The following is an 8302-nucleotide window of genomic DNA, read 5'->3' as shown; positions in this document are numbered from 1 at the left end:
GCAAAGTATTAGGAATCAGGAAGAATTAGACTTGTCTAATTTTCTAAATGGATTCCAAGATGTGTTCATCAATGATATCCCTATGGACTTACCTCTAAACGAGGGGATAATGACCATCGAATTGAGCTCCTACCAGGAAGCTCACCGCTAAACAAGCCTCCTTATTGAGTTTCCCAAGCTCAACAAGAGGAGATCATGAGGCAAGTACAAGAATTGGTAGACAAAGGGATGGTGAGGCACGCCTAGCTCCTCTCCCTTTTGTTCTCCAGTTCTTTTAGTGCAAAACAAAGATGGTACATACCGCATGTGTGTGGACTATCAATCACTAAATTATATCCATATCAAAAAAAAATTTCCCATACCACGGGTAGAAGATTTGTTTGATAAGCTACAAGGCTCTACCTACTTCAGTAGGATTGACCTTAAAAGTGGTTACCATCAAATAAGGATAGTGAATGAAGATACCCTAAAGACCATGTTTCGTACAATGTTTGGTCTTTATAAATATCTAGTCATGCCTTTTGGCTTGACTAATACATCAGCCATGTTCAATCATTTAATGGAGAAAATCTTTAGACCCTACTGTAAATTCACTAGAGTGTTCTTTGATGATATCATCATCTACTCCAAGTCTTTGAAGGAACACAAGAAACACCTCCATGTAATTTTTCAAGTTTTGTGGAAGAACAAGCTTTTTATCAATCGAAAGAAGAGCGAATTTTTCCTTCAAAAGATTCAATACTTAAGTCATATTATCTCTCAAGATGGTATGCGTATGGATCCATCAAAGTTGGAGGTAATAAAAGCATGGCCTAATCCAAGGAATCTACATGAGCTAAAAAGCTTTATTGGTATAAGTACATATTATAGACGCTTCATAGAAAAATTCTCTCAAATAGCAGGACCATTGCATGACTTAACAAAGAAGAACGCTAAGTACTCATGGACTGCTAAAAAGAAAAATTCTTTTGACAAGCTTAAAGAGAAGCTTACCTCCCAACCATTCCTTATGCTTCCGGATCCTTCAAAGCCATTTGAGGTCCAATGTGATGCTTGTGGTGATTGACTTGGAGCAGTTTTGCTTCAAGAAGAGCATGCCATAGCATATGAGAGCTCGATGAATGGGTCTTGGGCATATATAAAAAAGAGCTTTTAGATGTTCTACATGCCCTAGACACATGGAAGCACTATTTATTGGGGACTCCGTTTATTTTGCGAATGGACCACCAAAGTCTCTAGTACTTCATGACGCAAACCAAGCTTTTCGACAAACAAATGAGGTGGGAAAATTTTCATTCGCAATTTTATTTTCAAATTGCTCACATTGCTGGTAAACACAATCAAGTGTCCGATGCACTTTCATATATGACCAAGTGTCAATGCGGTGTCTATAGAAACTCACAATGATCTATCTTCTATGATAGATGAGTATGCATTGATCCTAACAATAAAACTATAATGTATTCCCTTGCCTTAGGGAAGAAAGAGGAACCATTAACCTTGCAGGATGGTTATCTTCTCCATGGCAACAGGCTATGTGTTAGTCACTCTCTTCGTGATAAAGTTATGTATGAATCCCATGCTCCTCCATATGCGGGGCATCAAGGAATTCAACCTACTCTTCGAGGAGTAGAAACATACTTCCATTGGTCTACCATGAAAGTGGACATACAAATGTGTGGTATGCCAAAAGACCAAGTATGATAGAGGGAAGCAACCCGGATTACTCCAGCCATTAGCAATCCCTAATTCACACATGAATGAGAGAGTATATCCATGGATTTTATCTTTGGATTACCCAAGTCTATCCATGGGAATACGGGAATATAGACAATAGTCGACAAGTTTAGCAAGAAAGCACACTTTATTCCTGTCAAAAAGACTATTAAGGCACACCAAATGGCAGCTCTCTTCATATCTCATATTTCTAAACACCATGGATTGCCAACATTCATCGTGTCAGATAGAGATCTTAGAATGACCAGTAATTTTTGGAAAGGTCTCTTTGAAAATCTAGGTACAAGATTGAATTTCTCTTCGGCTTATCACCCACAAATGGATGGCCAAAGTGAGATAGCCAATCTTACGATTCTCGATCTACTAAAGACTTATGCTGCAGACGTAGATCAATGCTCACAATGGGAGAAGTACTTACCCCTTGTAGGGTATGCGTACAATAATAGTGTCCATACTACTACAAGAAAGGCACCTTTTGAGATCATAGAGAAAAGACCTAAAAGTCCTTGCTACCTAAAGTACATGGGAAGATCTTTGCTACTGATGAGTATAGCCGTGACCTACAAGAATCTCTCCAAAATATTAAGGAGGCTATATCCATCTCTCAACAAAGGCAAAAGGTTGCTTCTGATAAGCACAGAAGGGCCTTAACATTCAAGGAAAATCATTGGGTCTTACTCAAGTTTCCTAAGGCTCGATTGACACAAACCATGGGCAAAAATCCTACTACGGGCCATCAAAAGTATTATGCTAAACTAGCAAAAAGATACTATGGTCCTTTTCAAACCTTCAAGCCAATCAATGAGATGGCTTATCAACTCAAGCTACCATCGGCTCATACATGATGCTTTCCATGTGAGCCGACGACTTTAGCCCTACAAAGGAGAGCCACCAAGTGAACCAATTATTGAAGACCCTCAAAAATTCAAAGACCAAGAAGAGGTGCCACAACCCAAAGCTATCCTTTGGCATGAAGACAAGGTATTATGACATGGTAAGATTATCTGACAATATCTTATTAAGTTTAAAAATTATCGTTTTGAAGATGCTAGATGGATGCAAGGAATACAGCTTAAGGATAGTATGAACCTTGTCAATGCTTACAATGCTACATTAGAGTAAGAAAATGTACATGTTTCTTTTAAACGATCAATGTTTTGTCTTATAAGACTAATTCTCTTTTTATTGTGCACAAATTTAAGTAGTATGCATTCTTAGAATCATGTCATAAAATCTAATACTCTAGCCAACCCAAACAATTTCTTATATTAAATTGATCATTTCATGTGGGATAATAAACGGGAACAAGGGTTAGAATATAGACATGTCCTTATGGATCTATCTCAACATGGAGCCAAGGTTAAAGGGGTCTAAATGAGAGATGGTCTATCAAAGAGCAATTCTTGCATAATGGAGCTTGGAAGACCTTAGGGTTAGCTTCATTAAAGACCTCCGATGGTTAGTTTAAAAGTCCTTAGACGTTATGTTAAGATAGGCCTATGCTTGAGGTGCTTGATGATTAAAATGCATGTGATGCTTGATAACTAAGGTGCATGCTTAAGCTAGGCATGAGCTTGAAAAGTCAAATCAATCCCTACAAGGAGGGGGCAAGACCTTGAAGCTAGTGGCATGAGTGAGAAAGAGACCATACTCTTGCTAAGATTACACTTGATGACTAAGGTGCTTAAGAAGCTTCCCATGCTTGGGGGGGTAAGGTGCTTGAGGAGCTTCAGTCAAAAAGTTCCCTATAGAGGAGGGGGCGAGTCCCAAAGCTAGGGGCATGATTTGACCAACCCCCACTCACCCAAAGGACACCCCTTCCTCAAGGGACACAAGGACACATGTCAAGATCTCCATATGCTTCGCCACATGGGGTGCGTGAATCCTATTAACTAGGCTAAAGAAGGATCCAATGAGCATTTAGTTATTTAATTAATTGTCTAAAGTATTTTTCAAAGTCCTCTCTCTCAAAGGGGGAAGGAGGACACTTTTCCCAAGACTACCCTTGTTGCTTGATTATGCACTTTGCATGTGATTGGCCAGACTTGAAGGGTCCAATGAGCTTCCACCATTTTCTAGAAGAGGGGGTTGACCAAAGCAAGGAGGGGGCTAGCTTGGAGGGTATACTCTCCCCCACACACACACACTCATTGTGTGAGGTGAAAAGTGCAAGAACTCCATCTCTTTCTCCAAGCTTGGTGAAAAGTTGAGGACCTACACCAACACTCTTGACTATAGAATGCAAATCCTACTAGATTTAATGGCCATGTGGCCGACTGCCCATCACTAATTGCTACTAATCCTAAGTGTACATCTATACACTTGTGTGAGCCACTAACACTAAGTAGACTGTGTATTGTACCTAAGTGCATAAGATAGAAAAAGAAAAGGGGGCACACAGTGTGTATCGGCTCTCCCCCTCCAACCTGCGTGTGTGGTTATGGTGGTGTTTGTGTGAATGTGTGTGCGTATTCTTCTTCCTCTTCCACTGTGCTTCCCGCTCCTCTCCTTCATATGGTATCAAAGCTGTTTCATTCCCAAATTTGCTTTCGCGAGTACGCGTACTTTTAAGAGTGCAAATAGGGTGTGTACTTCGACATCGGCAAATTTAGCATTCCGAGAATGTTTCCACCAGGTGTCTTACCGTTTTACCCCCTTTTCGGAGCCATTTGTACCATCAGAAACCTCAATTGAGCTACGGTTTAGGAGATGCATTTTTCACGTCTCTATTGGTAGTTTGTATTGCAGAGCTTCCGTACCCATTATAGGTACAATTGTTACAGTCTCTTCCATCTACAAGAGCCTACAGCTCATTCGGGAGTGTGTAGCCTCTTTCGGAGTGGCCTCATACATACACATAGAGTGGGAGTTTGACGGCATTGTCTTCTACGACTACAAGTACAGGTACAGGTACATAGAGCGGCTTGGTTAGTTTCCTCTGTGCTTCTCGGCCTCAATTTCAGCTTCGACTTTGGCATCGACATCAACTCACAGGCTACAAGTTTCAGTGCTTGAGATATTCTGGTTCCAGTGGGAGCAATTTTTTGTGCATACATGCATATGTTGGCACTTTTGACAGTGTTTGAGATCTTTTGAGAGCGGTTTGACTCTCCACAGGGATATTTCTTTGCATGTACATGCTTTTCGTGCATGTTTGAGCGTTGTTGTCAGACTTGTACATCTTTGCGGATACTGCCATTGTACGCTTTCGTGGAGCCATATTTTGGCTAGTACGGCAGTGCCGGTCATTTCTGAGACTTGTTCTGGATGATAGTCATTTCGAAGACTTGGCTATACCTTTTTCTGCATAACCTATGTTGTTGAGGGTCGATAACGTGAGGCTTTCATTGAGCTGGGGTATTCTCAAATGTGGAGATACCTTCGGTGATACAAGTAACTGGAGCATCCCTTACGAGGCCTTGCCATAGGACATGTATAGAGTCGTATAGGTGCTTTTGATGCCGATTTGGCGGTCTATGGTCGGTCTATGGTCAATTTGACAATTTATGCTCCTCAATTGTTGGTCTCTATACATTGTTCTTTTGAGAGGCATTTCCCTCTTTTATGCTTTGCGAGTGACATACTTGGTCATTGCGTCTCGTATCTTGGTTGACATAGTCCCAAATACAAAGGAAACTCTGTCGAAATTTTTCCAGAACCTTTTGGTAGTTTTGTCATCATGTCTACTAGCAAAGACCATCACATATGACATAAAGAAAATTGATGGCACTAATTTTCAGCTTTGGAAGAACCAAATGCATGATATGCTTGTCCAAAAGAAGCAAAAGTTGCCTATTGCCTATGGGGCTAGAGCTGAAGATATGCAAATGTCTGAGTTTCAGTGGAAGGAGTGTCATGAGCTATGCAAGTCTACGATTAGACTGCACCTTGGTGAGTCGGTGTACTTTTCAGTGTTACAATGCGAGATTGCTCATGCTTTATGGTAGAAATTATGCCACACTTACGAAAAGGATACGGCTAGCAGTAAGGTTTTCATGATGTGAAAACTTTTCAACCTTTGTATGAAGGAGTCAGCTAGCGTTACCAACCATATCAATGATTTTGATTCTCTTTTTGTCCACATTGTACACAGCGCATGACCATTGATGCTGAAATGGAAGCAATCTTTTTTCTTTGTTCGTTGCCACCCTCTTGGGATTAGTAACTCTACTCCTAATGGTACGCTAAAATACGATGATGTTACTAGTGTACTTTTGTCAAAGGAGATGCATCAGAATACCATGACTAGCTCGCATTATGTGAAGCTCATTATGTGCAAAGGGATGATAAGCAATGTAAGGGCCGTTCTTTGCAACGTGAGTCCAAGAAAGAGGACAATAGAGATGTATCAAAGGGTAGATCAAAGTCTCATGGTCGCCGCAATGTTCAATGCCATTATTGTGATAAGTTTGGTCACATAAAGAAGGATTGTTATGCTAGGCAGCATGACAAAGATAAGGACAAAGGTAAAGGCAAATATCATGATAATAAAGAGGAGAAATCAAAAGTTTGGTTAAGATTGAAGAAGAGAACATAGTTCAGGATGACAGTGATGCGCAAGACATTAATATGTTGGCTGAAAATAATGATATCTTTTATGATGCATAGGAAACTCTATCTTTGCATAGTTCTATGCCAGATGAACTCCTTGTTAGTGGTGAAGTATTCCATACATGGGTTTTTGATTCGGATGCTTCGTTGCATGTCACACCTCATAGGCATTGGTTTACTACATACGAGGAAACCATTGGCTCTGCTACATTTGGTGACAGTTACTCTTGTGACATTGTTGGCGTAGGTGATATTTCCATGATTATGGCAAATGGGATGAAGTTTATCATCCATAATGGGATGAAATCAATTTGTCTATTGTTTATGGGATCCGAAAAGTCAATCGGTGATCTGTCGCAGTGATGTTGTCTTTAATGAGACTCAGATGCATAGACATCTAGTGAAAGAGGTTGAATTCTAGAAATTGACGTTTTTCAATGTATCACCTCTTGTCCAGATAGCTCTCGAGCCAATTACTACACAGGCTAGTACAACTTCTGATCATCCACGAAGATCTCAAAGAGTATCACATCTGCGAGAACATTTTGTTCCAGGCGTGGATTTTGTTTTGCTGACAGATAATGGTGAGCCTTCTTGTTACAAAGAAGCTATGCTAGCCAATGATAAGGTTCAGTGGGAACATGCTATGAAGAGGGATTTGTCCAATATTGCAAAGAACAAAACATGGAAACTTGTTCCACTCCCAAAAGGTAGGAAAGCATTGCCTTGTAAATGGGTTTACAAGAAGAAGATTGACAGTTACAAAGCTCGTTTAGTGGCCAAAGGTTTCAAGAAAGAATATGGTGTCGATTTCCTGGAAATATTTTCTCCAATGGTCAAGATGATCACACTGAGAATGTTGCTTGCTTTGGTTGCCACTGAAGATATGGAGGTTGATCAAATGGATGTCATTACAGCTTTCTTACATGGAAGAGATTTATATGTAGCAACCTGAAGGGTTTGTGCTAAAGGGCAAGGAACATTTGGTTTGTAAGCTTCTAAAAAGTCTCTATGGCTTGAAGCAATCATCCAGACAATGGTTTCAAATTTTTGATGCATTTATGTGTTCCCTAGGCTATAGGTGCACTAATGAGAATCCATGTCTTTACGTGAAAAGACAACCCAATGGACAACTTATTATGTTTATCCTTTACGTAGATGACATGCTTATTGTTGGTCATTCCAAGAAGGACATTGCTGACTTGAAAACCAAGATAAAAATTCAATTTGACATAAAAGATTTGGGTGAAGCCAATTACATTTTGGATATGTGCATTACTTGTGACCGTAAGAAGAGGTTGTCGTACCTTTATCAAAACAAGTATATGCACATTTCTTGATCATTTCAACATGCAAAAGAGGAAGGCTTTGAGTACTCCGTTGCCAACATATTTGAAACTTAGTAGAAACAACTATCCCAAATCTACTGAGGAAAAAGCTGCGATGGCTAAGATCCCTTATGATTCAACTTGTGGTAGTCTCATGTATGCCATGGTGGCTACAATACCTGACATTGCACATGCAGTGGCAGTTGTCAGTAGATTTATGTCTAACCCTTGTTAGAAGCATTGGGATGTTGTCAAGTCTATTCTCAAATACTTGAGTGTCACTATAGATAGACAGTTATGTTATGGTCATGGAGAGTCGTCCATTCACGGATTTGTAGATAGTGCTTAAGCAGGCTATGTTGACAGTTGTAAATCAACAACAGGTTGGATTTCCACATTTGTTGATTTTGCGATTTCTTGGAGATCCGTTCTTCAAGACTGTACATACATTTCTACCACAGAGTCAAAGTATGTTGCGTTGAGTGAGGCATGCAAAGAATCTATTTGGCTTGCTCACCTAGTGAAAGATCTTGGATTGGAGAGTACACCAGTTCTTCATTGTGACAGTCAGAGTGCTATTGCCTTGGCTAACCTGTGTGTCATTCCAAAATGAAACACATTGATATGCGTTATCACTTCAGTTGTGAATGATTGGCAAACACGAGCCTTGATTTAGTGAAGATTCC

Source organism: Adiantum capillus-veneris, chromosome 15 (genome assembly GCF_014529385.1).
Source record: "Adiantum capillus-veneris isolate H3 chromosome 15, ASM1452938v2, whole genome shotgun sequence".
NCBI classification, from domain to species: Eukaryota; Viridiplantae; Streptophyta; class Polypodiopsida; order Polypodiales; family Pteridaceae; genus Adiantum; species Adiantum capillus-veneris.
The sequence above is the reverse complement of the archived record's forward strand: the minus strand, read 5'-3'. Positions refer to the sequence as shown.